Source organism: Dromiciops gliroides, chromosome 2 (genome assembly GCF_019393635.1).
Source record: "Dromiciops gliroides isolate mDroGli1 chromosome 2, mDroGli1.pri, whole genome shotgun sequence".
NCBI lineage: Eukaryota > Metazoa > Chordata > Mammalia > Microbiotheria > Microbiotheriidae > Dromiciops > Dromiciops gliroides.
Genome location: NC_057862.1, coordinates 625,747,720 through 625,765,822, shown reverse-complemented (window position 1 = coordinate 625,765,822; position 18,103 = coordinate 625,747,720). Strand labels below are relative to the sequence as shown.

Below are 18,103 nucleotides of genomic sequence, written 5' to 3'. Positions count from 1 at the left end.
TTGCCGGTTGTTAGAACAGAAGTAGATGTGAAGTGGCCAGCTCATGTACTATGAAGATGTCTTGGGATCCAAATATAGCCTGTCCCTCCAGGCACTGTGTCCACTTGATCAGGTAATTGAGATTAGTGTCTGCTGATTGAGTCTCTCGTGCTGGGTTTTTATTTATTCATTTATTTATTCATTCATTCATTCATTTATTTATTTTTGAAACTCAAGTCATAATGAAGATTTCTTATATGCAATGAGGCATATGTATTGAAGATGATAACATGAGTGCGGTGGTAGCAACATTTCATTGCCTGAAGGGTCATTGATGAAGCTGAAGGCAGGCTAAGTAGAAATCAAGGGTGGATAATGAGTTGGAAACAGAAATAATAAAAAAAGGTCCTAGGATGTTCTGTGTCTCTAAGAGAGGTCAGTGCTTCCAGGAACTATGTGGCAGTTTAATCAAGCCTGAAATGTAAAACCCTTTTCTCTGTTAAATGAAGACTAAACAATTAAGGTTTTTTAAGGCCATAGGAATTCTGTAAGGAAAATACTTAAGTGCCAAATAGATACAAAGTGTGGTGAAGTTCTGGGCCAGAGTATCCTCCAAAGAGCAATCTAGGAGAATGCCTTCTTCATCAGCTGTTTCACACAAAGGGCCATGTTGGTCAAAATGCAGCCAGTAACACTGCTGATGCATGGTTTCTGAAGTTTATGAGCTCTTAAATTTTATGAATCTATGACTCATTTATATAATATGCTAATAAAGAGAGAGAATGAGAGAGAGAGACAAAGAGACAGAGAGAAAGGCACATGTACAGAGAAAGATGGAGAAGGAAAGAGAGAGTCATAACTTAGATATGGACCAGACCTCATAGACCATTTAATCCAATATTTTTATTTTTCAGGTGAAGAAACTGAGATAGATAGACAAATGGATAGACAGAGAAATAAAGACAGATAATAGAGAGATAGAGAGACAAAGATAGAAAGATGGATAGATGGATGGGGGGAGAGAGAGAGAGAGAGAGAGAGAGAGAGAGAGAGAGAAAGAGAGAGAGAGAGAGACCGACCTTTGGAAATGCTATTTAACTTTTCTGGGTCTCATTTTCTGAAAATAAAATGAAGGAAGTAGATGAGATGGTCTTCCCCAATACCTGTACTTCTTAGGCTATGTTTACCATCATTTCAAAACACTGGTAAACTAAATAACCTTTGTTAATTATGTACTCAAACTCATTTTTTACACCAAATAAACTGTGTTTATTGAGTACCAGCAGACTTTTCATTTTTGAGTCATGGGTGTTATGGGAGCACATTAACAATCAGTGTGCTGAGTGGTCCCAACTAGAGGCCACCTCAAGTAATCCAAGTCTCTGTTGAACAATTACCCATTTCCTGATACTGTCCAAACTGTTCCATAATATTCCTACAATATATTCCTTCATGTAGATTGCCCTGGCTTCCACTTTATTTATTGGCATTCAGAATCCACTTGACTGATTACAGATTGTTTTCCCCCTATCTTTTGTTTAAATAGCTCATATTTTTCCTCAGTAAATTTCCTAAGCTGCAGTTGATTCCAATCAATTTTATTTAGCTCATGTTTAATTCCCTTCCTGTCTAGCATTTTAAAAATCCAATATGGTATTTTTATGCTGTGTCATTTGAAAACTTGCAAATCTGATTATGCTATGATTAGAGCTGTATGTGGTGTCTTCATTTTCTGTTTTCACTCAAATTTAGGTTCAGCACCTAGGATGTCAAGTTCAGTACTTAAACTATTATGGGAAAACTGGGGAATAAAAGGAAAAGTCTGATGTACTTGCTCTAAGAAGGCATGTTTCAATACTATTATTATTCCAGAGTTGCTATATGACTACTCACCATGGAGCACCATGCATGCTCTCAGTAAAGTTAAAATTACAAATAACCCAAAGGGCAATGGAAAGACACATGGTATGTGTCACCATGTACCAAAATGTTTCAAAAGATGACTTGCAGGCAAAACGTGGCGTGGAAGATACCATCAAGAACATGTAAAACAGGAAAAGCAGTTGGGCTGATCTTGTAGTTAGAATGAAACAACAGATGGCCAACCCAGGTGGTATATTGTTATACCCAAGATACTAAAAGAACAAGACAGATTTTCAGTGAATGATGTAGATTCTCTAAAGAGAATTTATAAGAAAATAGGGATGAGTCAGTCGTGTAGAAGAGGATGTCCAGTTATTGAAATTTGCAGTAGTGGATAGCATAGTCACATTGATAAAATCACAGTTCACTCATAGAATTGAAGGAAGAAAGAGGAGAAGGAAGGAAGGAAGGAAAGGAGGAAGGAAGGAATGACCAAAGAGGGGAAAAGGAAGGTGTGGAAGGAGGGAAGGAAAGAAACAAACCTGGGAGTCAGATTTCTAGAATTTTAGTCCCAGGTATTCCACCAACTAATTGTAACTTTATTTAAATCTCCTCACTTATTTAAGATATAATTTCTATGGTGTAAAATGATATGGCTGAACTAGATTACCTCAATGGTCCCTCTAGCTCTAGAAGTCTATAGTTTTATGATGTTTTTATATTGTTAGGCTAAAATTAAACTTTCTTAGGAAAAGCAGGACTTTTTTGGCTTTGAATATACAGTCCCAAGAGATACAGATAAAGTAAGAAATGCACTTCAATGCAAACGTAATGAACAAAAGGCCAGGTATAAAACACTTGAATTTTTTGCCTGTTTATAGGAAAGTTTAATCTTCAAAACTATATAATTTATTTTGGTGAGGCAATTGGGGCTAAGTGACTTCCCCAGGGTCACATAGCCACTGTTAAGTGTCTGAGGCTGGATTTGAACTCAGGTCCTCCTGACTCCAGAGCCAGTGCTCCATCCACTGTGCCACCTAGCTGCCCCAAAATTATATAAATTAAGAAGTTCTTAGTGGTTATCTGGAAACTGGACTCTTGTAAAAAGTAATGCAATGGAGGGGCAGCTAGGTGGCGCAGTGGATAAAGCACCAGCCCTGGAGTCAGGAGTACCTGAGTTCAAATCCGGCCTCAGACACTTAATACTTACTAGCTGTGTGACCCTTGGCAAGTCACTTAACCCTAATTGCCTCACTAAAAAAAAAAAAAAAGTAATGCAATGTATTTGGAAAGGATAATTTTTTTTGGGGGGGGGGCTGGGCAATGAGGGTTAAGTGACTTGCCCAGAGTCAAGTGTTAAGTGTGTGAGTCTGGATTTGAACTCAGGTCCTCCTGAATCCAAGACTGATGCTTTATCCACTGCACCACCTAGCTACCCCAAAGAATAAATTTTAAAAAGCAGTGGGGCTGAAACTCAGAATGTGCTCAATATATACCAAACAGCTTTGTACCCAGGGTAAGTAGTACAAGACATAGCAGGTACAAGAAAAATGGAATATTCTTAGGGTGGACTGAACAAAATGGGAATTTAACAACTGAAGGAGATACCATAAGACAGGACCACAAGAAAGCATTAACCCAGTGAGTAGTCACAACTAGTAAGCTACTATTTTAACTAATTATGCTTGCTAAGTAGGGAATGGATCAAGTTCTTTCTATGGTACTGAAAGACTGCAAATGATGTCAACATTTTCCAAATTTTAGGACCCTGGTCTAAATGTCTGATTCACTCACCCTAGTTGAGCTTCTGGCCCTTAGAGGTAGCTGTGAATGTTACATAATTCCATACAATGATAGACAGAGTTGAACTGGATATGGAACACTCAGTGACCACTTTTTATAGTATGCACATGGGGTAGTAAATAATGTATCAATATCTTACATCAAGTTCCATTTCTACCCCCTGGAAATGAGGTGTGGAATATGGCACAAGAAGAGGAATAGGAATTCATTTAATATATAATATTTCTGGGTCTTTCTATATTGTTAAGAATCTTTTCCTCACTTCCCTCTTTTCTAATTTATTAATGACACTAGAACTTTCCTTAAGATCTCAGTTAAAAAGAAATGAGGGGACGGAGCCAAGATGGCAGAGAGTAGCAAACAAATTGCTTAAGCACTCCTTCTGTTCCCTCAAAAAGAAAAGTAAATCAAGACTCTAGATGGATTTTGAAACTACAGAACTTGCAAAGAGACATAAAGACACAGTCTTCCAACCAGAGATAATTTAGAGGACTTCAGTAAAGGTTGGTCTGACTCGGGCAAAAGGGAGGCAAAGCACAGGGCAGCAGCGCAGTACCGAGCAGGAAGCTGCGGGCCACAGCCAAGCAACTGAGGCACCTGGATCCTGGCTCAAAAATCTTTTGGCACAGCAGGAAAGTGGCAAAACCAACCTTCACCAGCCGAGAGGGCAGGATGCCAGCTGGAGGGTCATGCACAGGTCAGGCGCGAATAGGCATACTGATCCCAGCATGCTCTGACAGGAAGTCCAGGGTGGGGAAAAATCCACAAGCCAGAGGGGACGCAGAGTAGAATGCCAGTGACACAGACCCTATACCACAGCACAAGAAACTTGAAAAAGGGACCCTGGTGCCCCCAGAGCAGACCTAAACTTAAAAAAAATTAAATAAATAGGCTGCAGTATGAGTAAGAAACAAAAAAGAGCTCTCACCATTGAGAGCTTCTGTATCAACAGGGAAGAGGCAAACACAAACTCAGATGAGGACAATACTCTCAAATTGCCTACATGTGAAGCTTCAAGAGGGAAGATGAATTGGTCTCAAGAACAAAACGTCTTCTTGGAAGAACTCAAAAAGGATTTTAAAAATCAACTGAGAGAGGTAGAAGAAAAAATTGGAAGAGAGCTCAAAAAGGATTTCCAAAGTCAATTGAGTGAGGTAGAAGAAAAAATGGGGAGAGAAATGAAAGCAAAACAAGAAAATTATGAAAAAAGAATCAGCAGCTTGGAAAAGGAAGCACAAAGATTGATTGAAGAAAACAATTCCTTAAAAAAGTCATCTGGCTAAATGGAAAAAAAAGGTGCATAATCTCACTGAAGAAAAAAATGCCTTCAAAATTAGAATTAGACAGTTGGAAGATTGTGTCTCCATGAGACATCAAGAATCAGTCAAACAGAATCAAAAAATGAAAAAAAGAGAAGAAAATATGAAATACCTCATTGGAAAGATAACTGACCTAGAAAACAGATCCAGGAGAGATAATCTGAAAATTATTGGACTGCCTTAAAGCCATCATCAGAAAAAGAGTCTAGACACCATATTCCAGGAAATTATTAAGGAGAACTGCCCTGATATTATAGAATCACAGGATAAAATTGTGATGGAAAGAATCCACCGATCACCTCCTGAAAGAGACCCCAAAAGGAAAAGTCCAAGGATTATTGTAGCCAAACTGCAAAATTATGAGGTGAAGGAGAAAATACTCCAAGCAGCCAGAAAGAAGCAATTTAAATATCATGGAGCCATGGTCAGGATTGCTCAGGACCTGGCAGCTTCAACATTAAAGGATCGCAAAACTTGGAATATGATATTCTGGAAGGAAAAGGAGCTTGGATTGCAGCCAAAACCCAGCAAAACTGAACATTCTCTTTCAGGGGAAAAGATGGACATTCAATGAAATAGGGGACTTTCAAGGTTTCCTACTGTATATACCAGAATTGAATAGAAAATTCTATCTTAACATCCAGGACTCAAGAGAAGTTTAAAAAGGTAAACAGAGAAAAAAAGTTACTCAGTAAGGTTAAAGTGTTTACATCCCTACATTGGAAAAGAATACTTATAACTCTTGAGAACTGTATATGTATTTGGGGAGACAGAAGGATTATACACAGAAGGTATAAATGTAAATTGTCTTTGATGTGATGATATAAAGAAAATTAAGGGGTTAAAAAGGGAGTCTATTGGGAGAATAGGGGAGGGGAGGTGGAATGGGTGAATTGCATCATATGAAGAGGTGAAAAAATATTACATTAGAGGGAAAGAAGGGAGGGGTGAAAATTGTTTCAACCCTACTCTCATTAGATTTGATTCAAGGAGGGAATAACATATACATTCATTGGGATAAAGAAACTTTGCTTATTCTTTAGGGAAGTAAAAGGGGAAGGGGAAAGGGGGGAGTGATAAAAGAGAGGCCAAAAGCAAGGGAGAAAAGGGTAAAGAAAATGGAGGGGTGATAAAAAGGGAGAGAAGATTGGGGGAGGCAGGGATAAGAAGAAAATCTTTGGTGAGGAGGAATAGGGTGAAAGAAAGGGGGGAAGTACAAAGGGGGTAAATAAAATGGAGGGGAATAGAGAGTTAGTAATAATAACTGTGAATGTGAATGGGATGAACTCTGCTATAAAACAGAAGCGAATTGCAGAGTGGATTAAAAACCAGAATTCTACAACATGCTGTTTACAAGAAACACATTTGAAGCAGAGTGATACACATAGAGTAAAGGTAAAAGGCTGAAAGCAGAATATATTATGCTTCAGCTAAAGTAAAAAAAGTAGGGGTAGCAATCCTTATCTCAGACAAAGCACAGGCAAAAATAGATCTCATTAAAGGAGATAAGGAAGCAAACTACATCTTGTTAAAACGTACTATAGATAATGAAGTAATATCAATATTAAACATGTATGCGCCAAGTGCTATAGCATTCAAATTCTTAGAGAAGTTAAATGAGTTACAAGAGGAAATAGACAGTAATACTATACTAGTGGGGTATCTGAATCTCACCCTCCCAGAATTAGATAAATTTAGCTGAAAAATAAATAAGAAAGAAGTGAAAGAGGTGAATAGATTACTAGAAAAGTTAGACATGATAGATGTCTGGAGAAAATTGAATGGGGATAGAAAGGAATATACCTTTTTCTCAGCAGTACATGGCACATTTTCAAAAATTGCCCATGTATTAGGGCACAAAAAACATCATAGTCAAATATAGAAAGGCAGAAATAGTAAATGCATCCTACTTAGATCATGATACAATTAAAAATTACATGTAATAAAAAGCCATGGAAAGGTAGACTGAAAAAATAAATTGGAAACTAAATAATTTCATTCTAAAGAATGAATGGGTCAAACAACAAATCATAGAAACAATCAATAACTTTATCCAAGAGAATGACAATAATGAGAGAACATACTAAAATCTATGGGATTCAGCCAAAGCAGTGCTTAGGGGAAAATTTAGAGCTCTAACTGCTTACATGAATAAAAAAGAGAAAGAGGAGAGCAATGAATTGGGCACGCAACTTAAAAAGCTAGAAAAAGAACAAATTAGAAATCCCCAATTAGATACTAAACTAGAAATCCTGAAAATTAAAGGAGAAATTAATAAAATAGAAAGCAAGAAAACTATAGCATTAATCAATAAAACTAAGAGCTGGTTTTATGAAAAAAACAATAAAATAGATAAAATATTGGTTAATTTGATTTAAAAAAGTAAGAAGAAAACTAAATGACCAGTATCAAAAATGAAAGGGGTGATGTTACGACCAATGAAGTGGAAATTAATTCAATAATTAGGAATTATTTTGCCCAATTGACAACCTAAATGAAATGGATAAATATTTACAAAAATACAAACTGCCCAGGTTAACTGAAGGGGAAATAAAATCCTTAAATAAGCCCATATTAGAAAAAGAAATTGAAAAAGCCATTAATGAACTCTCTAAGAAAAAATCCCCAGGGCCAGATGGGTTTACAAGTGAATTCTACCAAACATTTAAAAAACAATTAATTCCAATATTATACAAATTATTTGGAAAAATAGGTGAAGAAGTTCTACCAAATTCATTTTATGACACTAATATGGTAGTGATACCAAAACCAGGCAGAGCAAAAATGGAGAAAGAAAATTATAGACCAATTTCCCTAATGAATATTGATGCTAATATCTTAAATAAGACATTTACAAGGAGATTACAGCAAGTGATCACCAAGATAATATACTATGACCAGGTGGGATTTATACCAGGAACACAGGGCTGCTTCAACATTAGGAAAACTATTAACATAATCAACCACATCCATAAGAAAACTAACCAAAATCATATGATTATCTCAATAGATGCAGAGAAAACTTTTGACAAAATACAGCACCCATTCCTAATAAAAATACTAGAGAACTTAGGAATAGGTGGAGCATTCCTTAAATTAGCAAACAGTATCTACCTGAAACCATCAGCAAGCATTATATGTAATGGAGATTTGTTAGAGGCCTTCCCAATAAGTTCAGGGGTGAAACAGGGATGTCCATTATCACCTCTATTATTTAATGTTGTACTAGAAATTTTAGCTTTAGCAATCAGAGAAGAAAAAAGAATTAAAGGAATTAGAATAGGCAAGGAGGAAACAAAACTATCACTCTTTGAAGATGATATGATGGTATACTTAGAGAATCCTAGAGAATCAACTCAAAAATTACTTGAAACAACAACTTTAGCAAAGTAGCAGGATATAAAATGAATCCACATAAATCATCAGCATTTCTATACATGACCAACAAAGTCCAGCAGCAAGAGATAGAAAGAGAAATTCCATTTAAAGTAACGGTAGACAATATAAAATTCTTGGGAGTCTACTTGCCAAGACAAACCTAGGAACTCTATGAACACAATTACAAAACACTTTTCACACAAATCAAATCAGCTCTAAATAATTGGAAAGATATCAATTGCTCATGGATAGGCAGAGCTAATATAGTAAAAATAACAACTCTACCTAAATTAATTTAATTATTCAGTGCCATTCCAATCAGACTACCTAAAAATTACTTTATAGAGCTAGAAAGAATAATAAAATTAATCTGGAAAAACAAAAGGTCAAGAATATGAAGGGAAATAATGAAAAAAAAAATGAACAGGAAAGTGGGTTAGCTGTACCAAATCTGGAGCTTTACTATAAAGCAGCAGTCATCAAAACTATCTGGTTACTGGCTAAGAAATAGAGTGGAGGATCAATGAAATAGGCTAGGCACAGGAGAAACAGCAGTAAAGGACATTGGTAATGTAGTGTCTGACAAACCCAAAGACTCCAGCTTCTGGGATAGGAACTCAGTGTTTGACAAATACTGCTGGGAAAACTGTAAGATAGTATGGCAGAAATTAGGAGCCGGGCGTGTGGGAGCAGCTAGGCGCCTGGGTCCGCGGGATCCTTCATGACTATGCCGAGGCGTGCATGGACGTGGCGGCGGCGGCGGCGGCGGCGGCGGCGGCGGCGGCGGCGGCGCGGGAGCCGCCCGTGGCCGCCTGCGCCCTAGGGGTCTCGGAGGAGGCTTCCTTGGAGGAGGCGCTGCTGGACGCGTCCGGGACCATGCTGCTGCTTGCGCCTGGCACCCGCAACTCCAGCTTGGAGGCGCACGTGCAGCGGCTGCTGTGGCTGCGGGGCCGGGGCTGGCTGTGCCACCTCAGCCTGGGCCTGTGCTCACTGCTCTCTACGAGGCCGCCTATGACCCCGAGACCAGTCTCTACCAGGCGCGCAGCCGCCACTTGTAGCCGCGGTAGGCCGACTTCCTGGGCCGCGTGCTCTACGTGGGCTTCCTGGGCCACTGGTGAGTGCTGAGCGCCAAGATGCCCGACTTCATATCAGTGATGTTCCGCCACCTGGGGCAATCCTTGTTATGGTAAAATTAGGTGAACACATAGACAAGAGAAGCTAGGGTAACTAGGTAGCACATTGGATAAAGTGAGTTCAAATCTAGCCTCAGAAACTAACTAGTTGTATGACGCTAGAATAGTAACTTAATTTTGTTTACCTCAGTTTTCTTATCTGTAAAATGAGCAGGAGAAGGAAATGTCAAACCATTTTAGTATCTTTCCCAAGAAAACTCCCAATGGGCTCATGGAGAGTCAAACAAAACTGAATAACAACAAAATACATAAAGGGCAGGCACATAGTATAGACAAACAGAGATAAACTGCAATCTGCTTTATTAAGGAATTCCTAAATCACAACTCCACCAAAGTAATTAATTAGGGCATATATATACATACATACATATATGAATATATGTATGTATATATGTATATATACACATATATGCGTGTAACTATAATTATAAAATAAAATATAAAATTATGACTGATATGTATCAGTCATAATTTTCACATTATTTGTTACATTTTATAATATGGCACTATATCTTTCTGGTGAGAAAGAGGGGAAATGTATAACATAGAGGCATACTGTTAAGGTCTGTTGAGGAGTCCCCTGAACTTTTCTTTTTGAGTTGCCATATTTTCCAGAAACACTTGACACAGAGCATGTAGGGGGCCCTGAATGTGTCAAAAACAAAGCTCTCCCTAACCTGACATAATTTGTTGTACCCCCAGCTAGACTCCCTGTGTGTCCTTGGGAGGCAAGACAGGTACCAGCTCATCTGTGCCACACTGAGACAATGCTTGTGCAGCTGGGGTCCTTTGTAGATAAGCAGACTCTCCTATCTTCATAGTATGGCAGTTCCCAAGGGAAAAGAATGAGTCTTTTGCCATCTCTCTGCTCTTCACTGTGGGGAGTGATCTCATTCCCTGCCCCCACCTTGCTCAGTTGTGCCCCCTCCCAAGTCATGCCCTTCATGGTATCCCTACTTCCCTTTGTCCTGCTATTATAAAAATGCAAATTTCTGTAAATACTTGGAATCCTTTGAGTTCCAAAATTTCATGAAGTTGTGATCACCTGGTGACAATATCTATGTCTCTATAATAACATGTAACCCTAAAAACTGTGAAGTAGAAACTTTTGCTACGGTACAATGTAAAGAATAAACTTCAATGGAGATGAAGTAGTTGCTATTTATTTATTTACTTACTTACTTATTTATTTTTTGGTGAGGCAATTGGGGTTAAGTGACTTGCCCAGGGTCACACAGCTAGTAAGTGTTAAATATCTGAGGCCAGATTTGAACTCAGGTCCTCCTGAATACAGGGCTGGTGCTCTATCCACCGTGCCACCTAGCTGCGCCAAGTAGTTGCTCTTAATAGATGAAACTTAATAATTGAAATAGAAAAATTGTTCATAAATGTTATATCATACATATATAGGTAATTTATAAAAATATAAAACTCATTTTTATTTTACATTTATCTCTTTGTAGCAAAACATGCAATTTTTAGGAAGGCCAGATACTCATAATTCCATCAAGGTAGAACCCAATCATATAATTCATATCAGACACATACATTCATTTGTTGGCAGATACCTCTATTATAGACAATCAGGTTGAATAAAACTTTCAAAAGCACAACAAATGTCCATTAAATAAGACTCAACTTCAACTCTATGCATTGGAAATTACCATAATTCTGGTAACTTTAATAAATAGTGAATGAGGAATAAACAACATAGAAGAAGTAAATACAAGAAATTGGTCCGTGTTGCCATAGTACAAGGTAAAAATGACCAAATCAGGTAATTTTCGGCTTCAATGTAGTGGGAGGGGCTCACCTACACAATGTCACAGCACCAGAAGAAAAGTGATAAGTTTAATAATGCTTATCTGTTTTTACGTAAAAAATATACCAACTAGCTAACTGATTTCCACACATGCATGACTTGCAGTTTTGACTAGTGTAAGGATTAGTAAGATGATGTAGAAGGAAGAAGCACTCACAGTATAGGAAAAAACTACTAGTTAAGCAGAAGTTTGTAATTCCAGCCTAACAATAACTCTAACATATTAACAATACATTGATAATGTAAAGAATTAATTGTTATTTGAGGTTTTTATGCCTCCGCGCACACTGACCTGGGGCTCTGCAAACCACATGGTGCTCCTCCCACTGGTTGTAGCCATTGCCATGGTGCTGGCCCCTCACATCATCACCATTTGCCATTGCCTACATGGGCCTGGCAAAATTCGAAGCATAAAAACCTCAAATAACAATTAATTCTTTACAATAACAATTGCAACAATATTTCAATTCTGTGTAAGATTGTTGATTTCATCTCTGTAGACACAGCCATCATAGGAGATTGCAGTTGTTTACTATGTGGTTGAATGAGATTTCTTGGACTGAACCTGAGATTTCATCAGTATAGGTGATCGCAATTTGAAAACTCCCTTCCTCAATGCTGAATGAGAACTCTTATGCAACATTTAGTCATAGGCAGTTTCCTGGATTCACTAAGGGTTTAAATTACTTCATGGGCGACATGGTTCATATACTTAGGCATAATTTGAAGTATTTCTTATTCAAAGACAGTCATTGTATCCACTATATTACACTGTCTTTCTTCAAGAATTGCCATATTCAAAACAGTTCATTACTTGGGGTGGTCAGACTTCTGTTGACTAGCTTCCCTGAATTTAGCTGAGATGATTGTTAGACAAGAGGTATTTAGTACATCACTAAAAGACTACTTTAGGAGGACTTGCACAAAACAAGTGCTCAAATGGAAGTCAGAAAAAGATATTTGAGGACACTCTCAAGGTCTCTCTGAAGAACTTTGGAATCAATTGCATAACATAGGAGACACTGGCAAAGAACTGCCCAGCGTGGTGTCCCTGCATCAAAGAAAGCAGCTGTGCTTTATGAGTGAGGCAAAATTGTAGCAGCTCAAAATAAATGTGAGATGTGCAAATTTAGAGACATCACCACTCCAAATGTTCACGTGGACTATTTGTGCCCAACCTGTGGTAGAGCCTTCTGAGCTCATATTGAACTGATCAGCCACAGTTGGACACACTGTATCTTGACTCCAACATAATGATGTCATTTTGTCCTTTTCAGGAATGAAGGACAACAACCAACCAACTTAATGCATGACTAGGGTCATGTGTAGCATCTTTACAATTTGGTAGGACCCTTTGGCATTTATACGTCACCAATAGAGCCTTCTGGATATGCTCTTCTCTGAACCAAAGAGGAGTAACTTAATGAAGAATCGTAATAAGACAATTTCAAGGGTAATGAGAAATTCATTTGGAAAAGAAACTGATAAGTAAATCAATCAAGATTGGTTTACAGTACCTAGAACATGGTGCAAACCATGTTCTAGGTACTGTGCTATGCGCTGTGGAAATGAAAAGAGATAAGAGTCCCTGCTCTCAAGGAGCTCTAGCAGTTCACCTTCATGACAGTTTCCTTTTGTGCTCTGAACCAAAAGTTAGGTGAGTTAAGACTAGGCAATCTACTGAGCATACCCAAGGCCTGTGGGCCACTCCTTATTTTACCCATTTGTATACAAAGCACATAGGTTTGGTGTCTCCTTATCCTTTCCTCTTAGGCAAAACATTAAAAGAAAATAGAAATTTTGCAATTATTAGAAGCGAAGCCGTCAGTTTCTTGCATTTCATCTGTTTATACCAGTCCTCTTTCTAGCAATCACTGTGTCCAGATGCCAAGCTGTTGAAAACAGTTTTTTTTTTTTTTTTCCCTAGCTACAGCATCTGGGCCTGCAATGAGCAGGCAGTTGTGTCTGAGTCAGTTATGTGGCTAAATGGATAATGGACTGCCTGGGCTGCCTGGCCCTTCTGAATGTCAATTTCCTCCAACTTGAATTTTCCAGTAATTTATGCATCCTTTCCCATTGTTGACAGTGTTTCGGCAGCAATCCCCTTGCTTGATTGCAGCCTATTTAGGGTCACAGAACAAAAAAAGAAGAAAAAAAAGTTTTCCATGAAGCATTTACATCAGTAAAAAGGACTTGAATTTTAAATGTACTTGGGCTTGCTGCTCACCTATGCATTTACTTTTAATATCTATACTATGAATGGAGGTTTTGCTGCATATGGCGCTCGCATTTTTGTGAATTGACAGGGACCTCAGCTGTTAGTTAAATTGTTCTAAAATGGCTATTTCAGCTGTCACCATACTGGGGAAACCACACCCACTCTAAAAAACATTAAACAAATTGTAAAGATCCCCTCTGATTTAAAATCCAAACATGGGCAGTCAATACATGGGACTGCCCTGAGCCAAAGGAGTACAATTTTTTCTCTCCAGTAGTCACAAATGTGAACAAAAATCACTCTGATTTATTGGAAGTGAGATAGAAATTTCTGATTACTATCCTGCCTCTGCATGAAACCAATCTCCTCAGAAAGACCATTTGAATCTGGGAAATAGAGGGCAAATGTAAATATGAGTGGAGGTTAAAACTGTTGGTGTGGGCATGAAGTCATAAATTATGCAGCCATAAAACTCATTGGGTTGTTTTTGCCACTCATCTCCTGGGCTGATGAACCAAATCTAAAAAAGAAAGAAAGAAAGAAAGAGAAACAAAAAGAAAAGAAAGAAAAAAGTAAGAGAACAAGAAGCTGTGGGAATTCCACAAAAAGAAAAGTGTCTTTATCATACTAAGTCAATAACCAGATAATAACCATAATGAAAAAAAAATCCATTTAAAGTGCATTTTAGGTGGTTACAATTGTGAAAATATCACTTACTTCAATTTCTAAAGGACTTAGTCCTTTCTGTTAAAGAAGGGCAAGAAGAAAGAAGGTATGAAAGTGACATAATTTACAGTGGGTATATCAAAGTGTTTTTTTTCAAACAAAAGATGTTGTTTTTACATTTTAATAGCTGATATTGTATTAATCTTTTTTTTGTTCTTTCAATGTATGTTTTAAAGATCTGAATAATATTAAAAATTGTATATAATCATCTTTTCTTCATTGATTCAAATACATCACCTCACCTTTAATGCACTAGTGTGATTTTGCTCCTGGACCAACTCATACTAGCCCTCATACTAGCTTCACAAAGCCAGATTCCTAATTTATCAGGGTTTGTGAAAAGGTTTGTCCATCTTTTTCTTTTTGCCCAATTCAGTCTTATCTCTCACCTCCACCTGGGAGAGTCTGAGAATTTGTAACTGAGTAGTTAAAAACACTCCGTTTCTTTTGCTCCATTTTCCCTCCAGACCTCATGCACTGTCAGAGTTTGTCACAAGCAACTCAAACTAAATGAAATGTTGATTTACTTCAGGTTTGCTTTAGAGAATATATTGATAGAGAAATATTGTTCCAGCTTAATAGTGTTAGAACACACGTGAGCTTGGTTAAAATGAGCTCATTCACTGACTATATACAACTTCTGAAAATAAGATTAATAAACATTCATTAATACAATTTGGCAAAATTGGATGATTTATATACTGTAATAGATTTCAGCTTTCCAGATGAGGCATTGCTAAGAGGAATAATTGGTGCTTTGGAAAATAGCCTCAGGATACCAAAATATCTTAGAGTATAAAATGATCCAAAATTTGACAAGATAAAACTTAGAATCATTGTTATAGAACATCAGAATTGGGAAAGTGGACATAAAATTTTAGAATCCATGATAGGCAAGAAATAGAAAATTGGGCAAAGTTTCACATGAACCCTTTACAGTTATCCTTTAAACATCACAGGGAGAGCATGGTGACCCCATGATTTAGAATGTATACATAAAAATTTTTGGTGCTCCCTTTTTTTTTTTTAATGTATGAGGTATTTTATTTTTTCCATTACATGTAAAGATAGTTCTCAACTTTTGTTTATACATGCTTTACAATTTCAGATTTTTCTCCCTCCCACCCCTCCCTCCCCCCTCCCCTAGACAGCAGGTAATCTGATATATAATCTATATATCTCTATACATATACATATACATATAGATATATACATACACACACACATATATATACACATAATAACATTAATCCTATTTCTGCATTAATCCTGTTACAAGAGAAAGAATCAGAGCAGTGATGCAAAACCTCAAAATAGAAAAAAAAAAGAACCAACAACACCCAAAACAAAAGAAATAATATGGTTCAATCAGCATCTATACTCCACAGTTCTTTCTTTCTTTTTTTTTTTTCTTGGATTTGGAGATCCTCTTCTATCATGAGTTCCCTGGAACTCTTCTGTACCATTGCATTGGTGAGAAGAATATAGTCCATCACAGTAGGTCAACACTCAATGTTGATGATACTGTGTACAATGTTCTTCTGGTTCTGCTCATCTCACTCATCATCAGCTCACGTAAGACCCTCCAGGTTTCTCTGAACTCTTCCTGCTCATCATTTCTTACAGCACAATAGTATTCCATTGTATTCATATACCACAACTTGTCCAGCCATTCCCCAATTGATGGGCACCCCCTCAACTTCCAATTCCTTGCTACCACGTAAAGAGCAGCTATAAATATTTTTGTACATGTGGGTCCCTTTCCCCCTTCCATGATTTCTTTGGGCAAAAGACCTAAAAGTGGGATTGCTGGGTCAAAGGGTATTGGTGCTCCCTTTTTAACAGAGAAGTCTCAATTATTATGAAGGATAAAATATGTTGCCATTATATGATAATACATGTATATTTTATACATTTCTAAACTTCTAAAGTTTTCCTGTGTCATCTTTGGGCCTTAACATGGTGTCTGTGGTTTCCATAGAACTCCCTCCATATTCCCATTTCCTTTCTTATGCTGACCTGTGAAACCACCATGGGGAAAGTCACAATTTGGAAAGAATAACTGTACTCGAGGAGAACTGCTTTCAAAATGTTCAGAGAAGTGGTAGATTGGATTTCTAGAAAAAATGACAACTTGAAGGTTTACAGTCAAACCCAGCTCCCTCTAGAACAAGGATTCTTATTCTGGAGTCCATGAACTTATAAAAAATTATAATCATATTTACTTTTAAAATAGGGGTTTTTATATTTTCTATTTCTTATATCAGCATAATATCTTGTCTATACCTCTACTTTCCCCTCCCGGAGAGTAATATTATGACAAATAGTCTTTTTTGGAGATGAAAAAATTGATTGATACATTGAAAAAGTCTGAAGTGTGCACTGTGAATGCCTGTGGACCTCTCCATGAAGGGTTAGATTGGTGGTTTCTTTTTATATCTACTTGATCTTTATAATTTTGTTATATTTACTTCTTACTTTTTGCTTTATTTTTGTTTTTTCCATTAACATTATTGTTGTTACTATATATGTTGTTTTCTTGTCTCTGCTTACTTCATTCTGTATCAGTTCCTATATCTCTTTCCATACTTCTCTCTATTCAGCATATACAAAGTTTCTTAGAGCAAAGTAATAGTGCACAATTTTTTTTACCATCACTCAATTTGTGATTATCCACTTTATTTTCAGTTCTTAGATATCACAAAAAGTACTTCTATACATAATTTGGAATATATGGGCACTTTTTTCTTATTGATATTTTCCTTTGGGCATAAGCCTATTAATTGTCTTTTGTTCAAAGAATATGGGCATTTAGTAACTTTATTTCATAATTCCAAATTATTTTCTAAAATGGTTATAAAATTTTCCAACTTCACCAATTATGTATTAATGTGGGGGCAACTAGGTGGAACAGTTGATAGAGTACCAGCCCTGGAGTCAGGAGGACCTGAGTTCAAGTGTGGCCTCAGACACTTGACACTTACTAGCTGGACAAGTCACTTAACCCCAATTGCTCACCAAAAAACAAAACAAAAAACAAAACAAAAACCACCACCAACAACAAAAATAATGTATTAATGTGTTTATCTTTCCATAACCCCTGCAACACTGACTATTGTAATTTTTTGGTGATTTTGCCAATTTGCCAAATGTGAGGTAAAACCTCAGGTTTGCTTTGATTTGTATATTTCTTATTAGTAGTAATTTAGAGGATTTTTCCCATGTGGTTGTGAATATTTTGGAGTTTAACTTTTAAGAATGATTTCTTCATATTGTGTAATTTAAATTTATAAATGTAGGTTCTAATCTGTTCCCCCAATTTTGGGGGAAACTGACTAAAATCACTGATAAAACGAGTTTAGGTTTTTAAGGGTTTATTGAAAGATAGGAAAAAGAAAGAGAAAGATTGAGAACAGAATTCCTACAACCTGGCAATCCTATCTTTCCTCAGTTCTCCTGAGAAGTCCTCTGGAGTCTCTCCCCTCCACCACGGTGAGGTTAAGAACCAAAAAGAGAACTCCTCCCCCAGTGTCTGTTTCTCCTTCATGTGTTTCTCCCAGAAATGGGAGACTCCTCAAGTTGATTGCCTGGTAGCTTTGATAGTACTCATGAGCAAACATCACTTCCTGATGCCAAGGAAAAACTGCATGGCCTTGCCCTCAGAGGCATTCTTCTCATGGTGGAGCTTTCTTATAGTAAGTCTCCAGCAGGTGGCATCATTCCAATCATTACAATATCATTTGACCATTTACTGTTAAGGGGTATAAAAAATGGATTATCCCCAGAGACTTTGAGAAAAAAT

The 18,103-nt window shown here is 37.2% G+C and overlaps 1 pseudogene; it reads left to right on the top strand.

The window, feature by feature from the left end:
* Positions 1-43: 43 nt before the first annotated feature.
* On the top strand, positions 44-9,532 carry LOC122739423 (annotated as a pseudogene).
* The last annotated feature ends 8,571 nt before the right edge of the window (positions 9,533-18,103 follow it).